General features: G+C 37.5%; 1 long non-coding RNA gene across 6 annotated transcripts; it reads left to right on the top strand.

Annotated features, from left to right (window-relative positions):
* LOC109844200 lies at positions 1899–15366 on the top strand. Of its 6 annotated transcripts, XR_002247904.1 has the most exons (4): positions 13217–13796; positions 13870–13978; positions 14078–14358; positions 14466–15366. It is a non-coding gene; the product is annotated as an uncharacterized LOC109844200 (long non-coding RNA). The 6 variants fall into 6 exon arrangements; XR_002247902.1 differs by lacking the exon at positions 13217–13796 and adding an exon at positions 1899–2460 and having other exon boundaries at positions 14078–15366; XR_002247903.1 differs by lacking the exon at positions 13217–13796 and adding an exon at positions 11389–11423 and having other exon boundaries at positions 14078–15366.

Genomic DNA, 15593 nt, shown 5'->3' with positions numbered 1-15593 from the left:
AGATAAACTGAATTGATTGATTCCAAATAAACAAGAATAACCTGATTTGTCCAATACAGAAACAAAAATCAATTTCCGTCTTAAAGACAGTACTACAAAGGTATATTTCAAATCTAAATAAGAACTAGTTCATAACAGCAACCTAAAGTGCCCAATTGCTTCCACATCTACCGATTGTCCATCGTCCATAAAGATGTGTCTTTCAACATCACTTGGCTTTCGGTAGCTCAGGCAACCCTACATAGAAACACTTATATGAGTAGTAGCATCAGAGTCTAACCACCAAGTGTTTCTAGGTACTGAAACTAAATTAACCTCAGAACAAACCAAAGTAAGGAACATACCCTTCTTAGCACGCCAGACATGATATTTGGTACAATCCTTCTTTATGTGTCCAACCTTATTGCAAAAGAAACAACCCTGATCATCATTATATTATTTCTTCTAGAATTGGACTCTTAGCAGCTTCATTATCATTCTTCATTTTCTTGCCCTTATCCTTAGAGGCATAGGCCAAATGAGCACTTTCAGTCTTATCTTGCTTCAACATGCCTTCTTCTTGCACACAATATTAAATGAGCTCATTTAGAGTCCATTTCTCCTTTTAGCAGTTATAACTGACCTTAAACTGATTAAATTATGCAGGAAGAGACAACAGAACCAGATGCACTAGTAACTCGTCACATAGGTCGAGTTTGAGTGACTTAAGTTTTGAAGCAATATGAGATATTTCCATAATATACTCCCTGGTATTTCCTTTGCCTTTATACTTCATCGAAATCAAGCGAGCTAACAACGTGCTTGTTTCTACCTTATCATTTTTCGCAAAACACTTCTCAATTTTGGCAAGAAACTTTTTACCCTTAGTGATCCCTTCGGATTCTATGCCCCTGAAGGCTTCCGGGACGCCGCGCTTAATGATCATGAGACTCATGAGATTTGAATGCTCTCATTTTTCATACTCCTTCTTTGCATCAGGAGTGCTATTCGCACTGAGAGGTTGGGGTTGTTCAGTTCTTAATGCAAGGTCTACATCTATGCAGCCAAGAACAATTAAAATCTTCTCTTTCTAAACCTTGAAATTTGTCCCATTGAGCATGAGAATTGAATTGATGTTAGCAGAAATTGTTACAGCAGATGCATTAGCTGAAATAAACGAAAGATTTTAACCTTAATTAGTAATCAATAAAATTCAAATAATGACAAATCTCATCTCAAGATATCCGACACACCATTAATATCAAGTCTTTGGATAGTTATATTAATTTGTAAGTGATATCTTGTTGCAATGATCAAGCGCTGACAATAACTCATGTCAAATAATGAAACTATCTTTGGATCGATTCATTATCCACATGTAAACCTTATAATTATCACGTGTTTATCATCGCAGATGCGTATGCAGTCTAAATAAATATTAACCTTCCTTTGGGCCGATTAAATATTTATACGAAAACATACACACAACCATCTAACATCCCTCATGAACAATCTACACAAGAGAGGTTACTTTGATAACATCTTGTTTCAATTAATCATTTGGAATGAGAGACAAAATTGATACCTTAGTGACATATTATTTGAATTAAATAATTAATTAACTACCAAATAAAATTTTAAAATTTACTTAAGCAATTAAAATAGATTTCCCTATTTTAATTAACCATAGATAGGCCCATAAATTAATATGGCCTACAACTTAATAGATTATTTGAGCTATTCAAATAATCTCCAAATTAATCACATACCCAAAAAATAAATAAATAAATAAAGGCCCAAAAAATATATATATCCTTTAGTGGACTTCGGCCTGAATCAAATGACACAGGCCCATAACCAAATAAATTTCCTCAAGTGAGCTTGTCCTGTTCCTTAACTCAATTGAGATCGCCTGCAGCCTCTTATTTTACCCGACGAAGCCAAGAAAAAACGAAGCACGCCCGAGAAAAAAAAAAATCGAGCTCGCCTGATCTGAAGTTGAGACAAAGCTCGTCAAAACTCGCCTAATCCGAGCCCTAAGATCGCATGAGACCGAAGCTTGACCTCGCAGGTCAAGAGCTCGCCTACAATTAGGGCTCAAGCTCGCCTGAATTGGGGCTCTTCGATCTCGCCTGTAATCGAGCAATCGATCTCGCCTGACACGAGATCTTCGAGAGAGCTCGCCTGTAATTGAGGCTCGAGCTCGCCTGAAATTAGGTTCGAGCTCGCCTGATTGAGGAGATCAACCTCAACCTCGCCTGATTCGAACATTCAAGTTCGCCTGAAGTGTTCGACAAAGCTCACCTTAAATTGAACGTCAAAAGCTCACCTGAAATAGAGCTCTCAAAGTTCGCCCGCAGCCTTCTTGTGGCCGACGATAAAACTCAAGCTCGCCTTCAAATTGAATTCGAGCTCGCCTGAGAAGAGAGCTCGCCTGCGAGTGCAAGCTCGCCAGAAGTTGAGGGCTCGCCTGCGATTGAGGTAATCGTCGTCCCCTAAATTCCACGCGTTTTCACGCACGTTCTCCTGCACGAACACCCCCTTAGGGTTTCGTTCTGAACCGTCGCCGCCGCCGCTTAAGCTCCCGCACCCTAAGGTTTCGAAAACCCTAGGGTTTCCTGATGCCACCGCCGCTGTCTTCATTTGAAAGCGGGGGCCGCCAGCGATAGATCGTCGGCGAGGAGTTAAGTGAACTTCGGCAAACCCAAAAAATTCGTAGAACTGTAGCTTCGATACCAGAAATTAATCCTTGAATTATTCTTTGTCGTTTGCTTGATCTTAATCCATGATTAAAAGCACATAATCTTAATCCATGATTATGATCCATATTCAATAGCCAATGGAAAAACAAAAGCAAAACATGAACTTTTACTGTTCATGCATGAACAGATCAAAAGATGACAGAGATCGAAAGCAAAATTAAAAAGAATTTGCTACTGTTCATGCGTGCAACGAAACCAAACGCGCACACATTCAAACAAACCCTAATATCTTCGATTTAACCATAAATCCCAAAGGACTAATCACGGAAGCTCTGATACCACTTGTAGGAATTTAGTTGTGATTAATTCAAAGAGATTAAACTCAAGAATGCAGAAGCAATACCTGAATCCATAATGATTTGAGCACGGATCTGAATTAGGGTTGATCTTCTAATCTAGAAGGTTTCTCTTTTGAGAATTCTCTTTAGATGGAGATTAGAGAATAGAGAGCGTAACCTTTAGATTAGGGACCATAACCCCTTTATATAGATTTGTAATTTTCTAATTTAGCCCCTCATAAAATTAGAATTGCAGTCTGGTATCTGCACAATTAGCCCATGATATATTTAAATACTCATTAACTCAAATGACTTAATTGATCGCTTTATACGGGTTAACCTTAAAGATAGCATTATACACTAATGTAACATATATGCCCACAATTAGATTTAATCCAACAAAATATACCTGAAAGTATAGATCCCATCAACATCAACATCACACAAATGTCAAGTGGAAGAAATACTTTATTATTAAGTCCAATTCACGATTAACCAATTCACGATTAACTCATGAATCTCATTCTAATAAATATATACTTTAGAGAATTTTATTATATCGAGTAGAAATAATATACATTTTATAAAAAATGCCCTCAATTAAATAATATGTAATCGGAAAATCTAGGCCTTACAATTTGTCACGATTTCATCAACCCTTCTTGTCATGAATAGAACTATAAAATTGCTTGTCTGCAGTTCGTCATCATGTACAAATCAAGGTACACTTAGTATGCATTTCTAGGTGCGTCTCATTTTCTAACTGCCAAGATATCGCAATCACAAGCAGGAACAAGCTCAATATTAACTAAGCAACAGTATGAACATGATCAATACAGTCAACAGGTTCATGATGAAAACAACTCTTTAGTCAATCATTAATTATTATTAAACATAGACAACATGATATTCTTTAGCATTTAATAATTAACAAGGTATTTAATCATGTAAGCAGGTCAAGGATGATCTAGGCCAAGGATCAACTCTCCAGATGTCAATATCTATATCAACAATCGGGCTCTCCCTTTGATCGCAGACTACGTACCGTTGGCAGTCGGTCGGATATCTTGACCTTGACCGTCAGTGCCTACTGCCAGTGGTTGAGGCTTTGAACCTCGACCACTAGCAATCAACAGTTGCAGTCAGGTCACTGCACCCGTATTTTTTGTGGCTAATTGGTCGTGCTAGTGGTTACTATCATGCTGTTTCATTTCCATTCATCGTCATTTATCTTTAGGAAAATGATAGGGGCACACCCCCAACCACAATCTTAACCACACCCCTCTCTCATTTGCTACAGTGCACCGGGTCTCACTTGGGATTTTAAAAATTAAAAATCCCAAATGGGACCCACTGTAGCAAATGAGAGAGGGTGTGTGGTTGAGGTTGTGGTTGGGGGTGTGCCCCTAGTGCCACCCTTATCTTTAACGTCAATATACCTGATATATCTTGGGTTTACCTACTGTTAAAAGGTGTTTTATATGCATTTGAACATGCTTTAAACATGGATTATCATAGAAACTCATATCTCAAACCCTAGTTTGATGAAAAAGTGAGTTTGTTGGTATAACTTGTTAGATCTGATATACACTCAATAGATCGGAGATAAAGACTCATATAACCATGAAAAACAATAATTTGTACAAATCTGACATCTATGATCAGGAATTAAGAGATGATTAAGATAACAAGATGGAGTTTGAGAAAATGCTACTGCGATCAAGAAATTAAAGCAGGATTAGTTGCTTTTGATCAAGAACCTCCAACTAGGGCTGAGCATGGTTCGGTCCAAACCGAAAAAACCGACCGAACCGACCCGAACCGACCCGAAAAAATCGGTTTTATGAGTGGGGTGGTTCGGGTCGGTTTGAAAACTTTTCAACCCGAACCGACCCGAACCGACCGAATATAGTGTAATACTACCCATTCTGATTTCAAACCCTACCTGACCCGTCCCAAAAGAGTCAAAGACTCAAACCCTAAACTCATTTTCTGAATCATTATGGGTTGAAAATAATATCATTATATCAGTGTTTAATGCTTCATAATCTCCTACTTTGTTAATATCTTTTTTTCTTTAACACAGTTTATTGTTTGATAAGAAGTTTGATGAAGTTAGAACCGAACAAACCGAACCGAACCGCACCGAACCGACTTGCAACAGTTCGGTTCGGTTTTGATTTATAAGCGGTTCGGTTCGGTTGTTCAAAATTTGGTAAAAACCGAACCGAACCGACCGTTGCACACCCCTACCTCCAACACAAACTCTAACCTCCTCTCCTCCTTTAGCTCAGATCTAGATCAAAAGTAATTTCGGTTTTTTGAATTATAAATGATGCAAGTAATATTATAAGATTACAAATGAAATAAAAAATTATAATGGCTAGGTTCTTTTTTGTGTGCCGATGAAGCATCGATCTTATACTCCGTTGATGGTCCGAACTGTAAACGAAGAGTGCTAATTTTGCCAAAATCACTGAATTTGAGTCGAGCTTGATTTATATCTAGATGAGATGATGATGAAATCACCAAATGGAAGGTACAAGATGCAAGATGTCCCAAAAATGAGCAATCTCCCCTTCTCTTATAGGCTAAGAGAGAGAGCGAGTTAGTGGACCTTAAATATGAATTTAGTGGCCATTAACATAGGAGATAAAGGGGGCAAACCATTTCACAAAATTAGCTTTTAAACGGCCATGGGCGAATTTTGCCTATAACAGTCGAGGGCGAAGTTCGCAATGTAGTCAGTGGCAAAGTTCATTCTAGCAAACTTCGGTGACCCACTTCTCTTAAGGTGAGTATGACGTGGCTCATATAGGCTATTTGAGTAAGACTCATTTCGGGTGAACTTCACTTGAAGCTTCTCTTTAACTTGGTTTTCGGAGCGAGCTTCATTGTGGGCTTGGGTGAGCCTCGCTATGGCTTGGGCGAGCTTTGTCAAGGCATATAGTTGGACTATAAGAAGAGTTTAGTCTACGGGTATTTACTTCAAGAGCTTGTGTTGGATTGAGCATTGGCTCAAGGAATAGTATATTTTAACCATCTATAAGAGTCTCACCCCCCATGTTTTTAAGATCATGATTTTAACTTGTAACAAGGATCAAAATACTTTGGATAATAGCCAGAGATACACCGCTAAACACAGCTCGAGTTGTCTTGCTTGGGTTGAACTAGTCTTCATTTGATTAGTTGGTTGCCAGAGCTTTATTGTTGAATGTGGCTTCCTTTATTGCGAATTTATCTTAGTTGCATACTCGGTAGCATTTGCACGCTTTTTTGTAGAAGATTTGTTAAATTCTATACTTGGGATGAAATTTATTTGCCTTGACCTACAGCGATGCTCAAGGGAATTGCTTTTATTAAGTGATATTTGCCTAGCCATGAATTTTGGTGGGGTTCGTTCAACTTCCATTGGTTAAGTGCGGTTCACTTATTAGTGAGGGTCACCAAGAAGCCCCAAGATCTGTGCCTTGATTTTTAGTTGAGATCTCTCTTGGTGGTCAACAAATTGAGTGAGATTCATTGGACACCCTACCATTTAGGCTATATTTTAGCATCTTTCAATGGTCAAATCACTTCCCGTGAGAAGTGAATTTTATTTTGGGAAAGCTAGATTTGGAAAGGCTTATAAATAGCTCCACTTCCATTTCCAGCTCCTTCCATCTTCATCTTCTTCATGTCTAAGTCTTCTCCTTCTCGATTGGAATTATTCTTTCAAAGAGTAGCTGAGATCAAGCGGCTTCCACAAGGTTGGCTTATGTAGAGGGCGGCTTTGTGGAGGAGACTTCTATTCTCTGCCAATTGGTGGAGTTGCTTTCGTCTGAGAAGGCTAAGCTCGAGCAAATCATCAAGAATAAGTCAAAAGAATGGCACAAAATGAATCATGATAGACATGCATGGAGCTTCGAGTGTCATGCTCTACATAGGACAATCCAATGGCTGAGATGGCACTTAAAAAAGTACCCTTAGAGTTCCACAAGTGAGGGCTTAGTGAACGACTCAGTTCCACAAATGTCGACTTAGAATATAATTTGGCGTCATCTTTCTTGGACTTAATATCTAGTTTTGTCTGTGTCTTCATTCTATTCCTCAATTGTCCTACAATTTAGAGGAATGAGAGCTTACTTGCTTCATGTAGCTTCTTTTTGTTCCTCTCTATCATACAATTCGGAGAATAGTAGCTCACTTGCCTTGTAATTTGAGGCTTTGAAAATTACTTGTATGAAGCGGGGATTATGACCAATGAAAGATGACGTCTTGTTGTAGTTGTCCATCTTTGTGTTTTTTATCTTCGCATGGTTTGCCTCTTGTACCTAGGGTAAAGCTTAGGTTGTACATGTGATTTGCCAAGTGAAGCTTCCTACACATTGTGCGAAGTTTGCTGAGTCATTTGGCAAAGTTCACTGAGCCGATTGCGAAGTTCGTACAACATTCAAGTAAAGTTCTCTAAGTAAATTGGTAGAACTTAGATGATTTGAAATTCTAAATCTTCGATTTTCTTGCCTTGATTTCAAATGAAGATCGCTCCTAGGGCAAAGTTCAGTGCAGAATCTTCAAGTGAAGCTCGAGGGAAGATCTCCGAGCAAAGATCAGGGCAGGGTCTATGGGCGAAGATCACTGATAGCTTATATAAAAAGGCTATTCATTTTCTTCTTCTTTACTCTTGCTTCTAAAACCCTAAACTCTCAAAACTCTTCAAGTTTTTATAAACTTCTCATGACCTCTTTGATTTTAAAGGCCTCCTCATCGTCAATTCATCAAGGGCAAGCAAGTCGTCGACTGATCTCATCAGCCAATGACTATCGCAGCACCACCATAGCTAGAGATTTCGTCGAGTCTTCCAAATTGTTTTCTATTCTCTCTGTAGTTCCTCTGCCAGATATGTCTGTCAGTCGGCAAAATCATTTTGGACACAATGAAGAGTAGGATCCATTAACACTACACATCTTCAGAGGCAATGTTCCTCTATTCTTTGAAGAAAATAACCAAGAATGGATAGATGCATTACGACATGCAAGTGCTGCTACCTTGAGAGAACTTAACACAAATGCTAAGTTCTATATTCTTCGAGGAGGATCAATCTCGAAGTTGTAGTTATTGTTTGGAAATTGCAATCTATGTGGTACCTCGATCTTCAATTTGGAGGAGCAATGGTGTTACACTCAAGGATATCATTGTTTCTACTTGCTAGTGATGGAGCAGCATGTGTCGTTCACGTTCTTACAACACCTCACTATTCCTTATTTAATGTAATTCTCCCTCATAAAAAAGTAGGATAGTGTGATGGTAAGAATTTTGAAACATGAAGGAGGCTTCTGCAAGGAGGGGCATTTTGGCCTTAAAATTGTTGGGATGCATCCGGGCTCTAGGGAATGAGGTTCCCATGGTCCCAAATATGTTTGGTAACCTATTTACCAAAATCAATGGGCAATATCTAGAGGAGGATGCTAAATTTCCTAGATGGGTTAGATTGACTGAATCAAAGTTGTGGGCATGAATGGTTGAGTTTGCCTTTACTATATTCCGAGAGAGGATGATGGAGTTAGGGTTCTACTCTGCAGTGCAAGCTTCTCAATACAGCATTGAGATTTGTGCATTAGTATCATACAACATCCTGGGCTGTATAATGTGAGTTGTATAATGTTGATATCAATATCTTCCTCACTCCGATAGGAGAGATTGGGATTGTCTTGCACGATATGTTTGAAGTATCTCGGCTACTGATAGGATAATGACCATAAGAAGAGTTGGTGTATTATGCTTATGTTGGTGAGATGTTCTGGGAGTTAGTTTGCTACTTCCACATTTATCATTAAACAGTTGTGAATGTAGCACATGGCCCACATGTCACTCGTGTGCTTTCGGTAGAGTACCTCGTCATCAATGTAAGCAAGAAGGGGAACATAGAGCCCGTTCCACCACGCACCAGCCTCAAAGTGAAGAATAGAATATTCAAGTATGGTCTGGTAATCCAAACTGCTAAATTAGACGAGTGTGAGTTTAAGGCGGGAGACAAGTTTGAGAGCTTTCAAGCTTTACTTGTAGGGTTCCATTCAATTTTGGCTGAAAGGATGTATCATGCCCTCTCGGCTGAATGACTACATTTTCATCAAAATGTTATACCCGATAGTTCTTGCTCATGGGTATAATTTGGCTTTGCTCCTGGCCATGATCAGCTGGATCCATCATTGATTGAGGGAGTTGACAATAGAAATATTTGAACTCGCAAGGAGGTTGTCTGAGAGAGGAAGCGGTGAATCCCAGGGGGAAGTACCTTACACTTATCTGATAGTGTGATATGCATTCCACTATTCTTCACTCATGTTTGCTGCCATAATGTGTGAAGAGGGGGTCATGTTGCTACAGTGATGTGGATCCTCCAAGTGGACGAACAAGTGTGCTATGGGGATCCGCAAAATTGTGCAGAACAAGTACCACTATCATCTCTATTGCTACTTTCCTAATATCAACCGAACTAAATTCCATGATGAATTTTAAGATGATCATGGACCCGAGGGTATCACCTGCTTAACCAGTGGTTTCTTCGACTAGTTGGCTAATATTAGACCTGAGAATCTCATCGCTCTCGTGAATGGGACAAAGTGCTAAGATTAACCCTATCTTCTTTGCAGTCTCACGCAACATTTTGGATATGACTAGCTTTATATTGGTAACTCAAACACAGGGTCTTTATGCTCTGGGAGTCTCATGGACGGAGCTTGTGCTTGGTGCCTCTTCACTGATGTGGGCACCGGTGCTAAGTTCATCTTGCCTTATAGTTGTTGGCCTCTTTGTTTTGATGATGTTTAACAAACAATTTACCACTAATGTTGTTTGTTTAGTATTGGTGTATTTCTATTTATTATAGACAAACAACACGTTGCAAAATTTTGTTATGATATGTAAAAAACTTCTAAGTTGTAATATGTTCTAAATAGACTATTGTTTAAGAATGTTTCTCATTTGCAAAATATTTCTAAAAGATAATCTTTATTTGCAAATGATTCTCGTGCACGAGCTAATGGTCCACAAAAGCAAATGAATCTCTTTCATTACACATATTACAATCGGAATGGTCATTTGAATAATTATTGCTTTGACCGTGTTAGTGCACTACATGCGCCTAAGAGGGTTCATAACTCTAGAGCTTTGAGCTTTATTGATAGGGGTCATGTCCCTAAACAATCCGGCATCAAGAATGCTTGTGTGCCAAAATGATTTTTAAATCAAGAATTTTAATTTTTTTGTTATTTTTCTTTTTCTTGATTTTTAAAATTATGCTTTAAATTTTTTTATATGAAAATAATTTTTAATTGATCAAATCTTTTGTTTTCATGATTATTAGTCTCGATTTTGATGAGAGATTTGTGTTTATATAACCCTTCGGGTTTATTGGGTGTTTATTTCCAAATTTTGTTTACCGGGTGCTAAAATGCTTATATGGGTTAGAACAAGCTTAAGAGCTTGATATATTGTTGGCTCTCTTGCATTTTGTCAAAAAATTTGTTTTGATTCGTTGCTTTGAATTTATTATATAGCACAAATAGATGATTCAAATTTTAAATATGCTTTATAATGCATTCTATATGTGGTTTGATCAAGTCCTACAAAGAAAATTTTCTTTATTGATCAAACATCTTTTTTGGGGGGTTTAAATCATGATTTATGATTTTATTTGGTTGATTTGTTTTCATTTGAAAACGTTTTGCATGATTCTCATGTTCCTCTCTCTTTTGATTTCATAAATCTATTTATATTTTTTTTGTCGTGTTTTGAGAAACCTATTTATAATGACATATCATTATGTATTCTCATTGTATTTTTTTTATGTGAGTAATATTTAGCATTTTTCATTTATGCTTGCTCACATGCTTGCCTTAGCATTCATTTCATGTATCCTATGAGGCATTTTGATAGGGGGAGCAATCCCTATATTTGTTTTATACTCACCCATGCGTATTTGTAGGGGGAGCTTTCGCTCTCTTCATTCTTTATGGTTTTTCCCTTTTTGATGTTATCAAAGGGGGAGAAATATTGTGAGTATAGCCTTTCTTATTTATATGCATGATATATTATACTTTGTATATTCATTTCCTTTCATGCATATATCCTTTTTGTAAATTGTTTGTCATCATCAAAAAGGGAGAGATTGTTGGCCTCTTTGTTTTGATGATGTTTAACAAACAGTTTACCACTAATGTTGTTTGTCTAGTGTTGGTGTATTTCTATTTATTATAGACAAACAACGCGTTGGAGGTTGGATGAAATTGCACCATAACGATCATATCCAATAGAGGTTGACGGAATCGTGGAGTGAAGCCTTGCAATTCAAGTTAAAGACTCAAGTTCAAACTTCATCCGCAAGTGTACCAAGATAGAGCTTCGTTGAAGATCACAAGCTTGGGTATAATTAGTTTAAGAGTTTATATTATGTGTGTTAAGTATAAATATATATTCATATACATACTCATATGTTTCATATTCTATTGTATTTGTGAAAATATTATATTCTCTATTTTTAGACTTAACAATAATCATATACATCTTTTATTAAGTCTACAAAATCATTTTGTAATGTTTTAAAATATGGTTAAGGTAAAATATCAAAACTCATGTGTTTACATTTTCATGTTTTGGACTATTTTGTAAAATAATGATATTTTTCATTTGGGAGGTCCTTTTTGAAAACCAGTTTTTGTAAAACGTTTATTATCATGTCTTCAATTATTTTCTAAAGTTGTACATTTTTCTGATTTTATTTGCTATTTTTAAAAGAGGTTTGAAAATTAGATTTCTGTTTAAATTAGGTTGTGTGCATGTCTTAAGTCGACTCATGAACAGTGTTGAGTCGACTCATAAACTGTTGTGTAGTTTATATTTTGTTTCTCACGAGTAGACTCATAACATCATGAGTCGACCCATCAAGTTGAGTTGACTCATGCTTGTCATAAGTCGACTCATAAATTGTGTTGGATAGTGTGTTTTGTTTCTGCTGAGTCGACCCATGACTTCATGAGTCAACCCATGCATGATGAGTCAACTCATGAATTTTATGAGTCGACCCATAAGTTGGTTTTTAGCTTGTAACGGCTACTTATGAGTCGACTCATGAACAGTACCGAGTCGACTCATAACACTGTAACGACTATATTTCCAGATTATATTGTTTTTGGGTTTTTGGTCTTTTTGCCTTGTTTTCTCTTGGCTTTGGGTTCCTATAAATACTCCCACATATCCTCAGTTCTAAAAAATTGAAGAAATGTTTTAAACAAGTTTAACAAGGGTTTTAAAGTTTATTTAGTGTGTTTTAAAAGAGTTTGTTTGTGAAGAAGTTTCTTACAAGTGGAGGAGATGTTTTAAAGTTTATTTAGTGTGTTTTAAAAGAGTTTGTTTGTGAAGAAGTTTCTTACAAGTGGAGGAGATCATCTACATTGTTTGAGCTTCATTTTAATCCATCTCTCCATCTTGTTTCTTCTGAGAAAAAATTCTAAACTCAATACTAGCTTTATATTAATTAATTATTGTTTATCATTTTTATCAAGCTAGGATTTACATTGAGTTTATAATTGATTTTCTCATTGCTTACACACGCAACCATTGAGTTTATTGTATTTACATTCATAGTATAATTTGGGTTGTGGGTTTGTGACATTGAGAGTGAGCTTAATTGTGTTCTCATCTATTATAGAGAATAAATCATTTGTTGTATTGTGAGCCTATTTGTGGAGATCACTTTGTGATACACTTGTACACCGAGAGGAGTGTGTGGTGAGAGATGAGGTCGTCCCAAGAGGAGTGAGGTAGATAGTAATACCTAGAGGTAGGTTGTAATTCCTAATACTTGAGGGAGACACGGGCTAGAGACCAACACTTGAGAAGGTGTAAAGTAATATTGCAAGAGTGTGAGATTGTAAAGTTTTCGGTTAGCTAGAAAACCGAATGTGAGGTGTAAACGTTATTTGGGTGAGCATAGAAAACCAGGTTGTGATAGTGGATTTCTCCCCGGGAGTGGGGAGCGAAGACGTAGGATGGAAGGTCCGAACTCCATGATCATATTATGTGTTTGCATTGTTTATATTATCCTATCACAATTGTATCTTTAGTTTACATTGTTTACCCTTGTGTTATTTATATATCCTTGCATATATTTCACCATATAGGATATATCTTTTTGTTCCTATTGCATATTCTTACCTATAACATATTGTATATCTATCTTGCAAGAATAATTTATTAATGAGTTTTAATTGGCATAAAATCATATTAGATTAGCATAAGACCCTAATCACCCCCTCTAGGGTCTAACAATAGTGTCCATAACTACTAACTTTAGGCCTTTGTAAGTGGTATAGTATGGTGAGTATCCCTAATTCACACTTCAAGTTAAATAAGACTGGGGTGAAGTGGATCATCCAGAAGTATAAAAAGGCTTCCACGAAGGGATCCAAAAATAGAGCACTTGGACTCCGAGAGTATCTTGTGCATGCAGGGCTAGATGAGGATGATGATGATCCAGACACCACCCGCCAAGAAGTCACCACCATAAAGGCCTACCAGTATTAGCACACGAGAGTAATAGTCGGTCAAGAAGTGGTAAGTAGATATACTTATAGGAAGAGACCACGACAAGTTCAGTGTCCCTAAGAATAATCTAAACATTGATTTTGGAGTTGTCGATGAAGGAGAAATATCTATCCTTAGAGAAATCTCCTAAGGCAAAAAAAGCCTTCCGAAGCTTCAGCACATGAACAAGTGGCTTAGTATACAACTGCTTTAGGTAATTTTTTGTCTTTGTCATTATCCAGATTTGATAAATGCACGCTATAGTGATGCATGCTCCTTGGTTGCAGATAAGGAATCTGCATGAGTCAATTGGGTGAATTTAAGGGGAAAGAGAGGGTTTACTATGACACTAACGCTTACATCACCGACCCTGATGAATCTACTCGAGGAGACGACGTAGGTTTATCGTATTACATCCCAAGTATGATTTCATTCACAAGGATGATGTAGCCATTCTTACTTGAAGATTAATACTTCATCTCTTTTATTTCGTAGACATTGAACCTACATCAGAAGTTAATGCCACGATGACCACATCCTCTTCTGTTGCAGAGCCTGCTGCTAAGCGTCCAATCTCCATTAAAGATTCATCTGAATCCATTGGAGATGTACCGATCTCTCCATTTCCCTAAGGAGGTGAGATAGGGGTTAAACCAATACTCGAACCTCCAATTGAGAGCGGTCCTTCAACAACGATGAAGAAATTTACCAAATCGAAAATCAAAGTTTCTTCCATTGATGATGAGTCTACGGTTACAACTACAACTACAACACTGGTCATACGACTTTCCAAACCTTTGGTTACAATGACTCTAGCTTTTGCTACCTCGATTGGTATTTTGATTGTTTTGACTTTATTTGCTCCATATTTTATGCCAAGCAGGGATCAACTATAGCCCGGATCGCTTATGCCTCCTATCATTACTGAGGCTTTAGCTATTATGATTAAAGTGGGATAGTCAAGGCCAGTGGAAGTTCCTCTATCTCCGGACTCTAATGATACAGTCAAGTCTGATATTCAGATCTTAATTGAAAGCTTGATGAAGCTGTTCAGCCAAAGTGTCGAGACTGCTCTAACTGCTGGCAAAGGTCTATCCTCCCGCACTAAGTGTTTGTTTCAGAGTTAGCTTGACACCCTTGCATTAGCTACTAGAGTCGAACGCACCGAGCCCGACAAGAGAATGATCAACCAAGCTGAACTCCATTTTCTTGAATTGCAGAATCTTTGTGAGGCTGATGTCACTATTGTCATGAAGCTTGAGTTCCATCATCTTATGGCAAAATGTTGTAAGCTTGAGGAGACAGCCCGCAAAGAGGCAGAAGATGTCAAGCAACGTCTTCAAGAGTTGACCACTCATATTGCAAAAATTGATAGTGAGAATGCTAAAATTGCTAGTGTTATCTTTGGGAGGGATGCTACCATCAATAAGGCTAAGGTCATTATTAGAGACGACCCACTAGTAAAAGGGGGAACTCGGGACTAAGTCTACAGAATTAGTTGTTGAGCAAGCATATAGAGCAAAGCATTTAAAGGTGGAACGAGCCTAATTGGATGCTGTTAAAGCCCAAGCAGTTCCAGTTGATCCATAGGCTACGAGGAAGTAAGCTGTGAAAGGACCCCTTAAAGTGCACAAGGTAGAGATGGCCAAATGGGTTGAGCACATCAAGACTTTGTATCGCTCTTAATTCTTGACTTATCTCCATGCCACATTTTTTTTCTTTTGGGCCAAATCATTTGTAATAGCTTAGTTATTTTAGCAATAAAGAACTTTGATTTTGGATAACATAGTTGAATGATAGAGGTGCAATGTTAAAATATTGTATGAAATTTAGAACGGCTAAAACTCTTAGGGGAAAATGCTGAGTTACAAGGTTCAACTCCCCAAAGAGGAGTCGACAGAGGTGTAGTGTTAATCAGTCAATGATGTCACACTAATAGAGATGTAGTATTAATGTATCAAATTTATAGAGTTAGTACTGTTCAGATGTGTAATCTTAACATAACAGTAAC

Source organism: Asparagus officinalis, chromosome 6, assembly GCF_001876935.1.
Source record: "Asparagus officinalis chromosome 6, Aspof.V1, whole genome shotgun sequence".
NCBI lineage: Eukaryota > Viridiplantae > Streptophyta > Magnoliopsida > Asparagales > Asparagaceae > Asparagus > Asparagus officinalis.
Note: the sequence above shows the minus strand (reverse complement) of the source record. Positions and strands in the feature narration are given on the sequence as shown.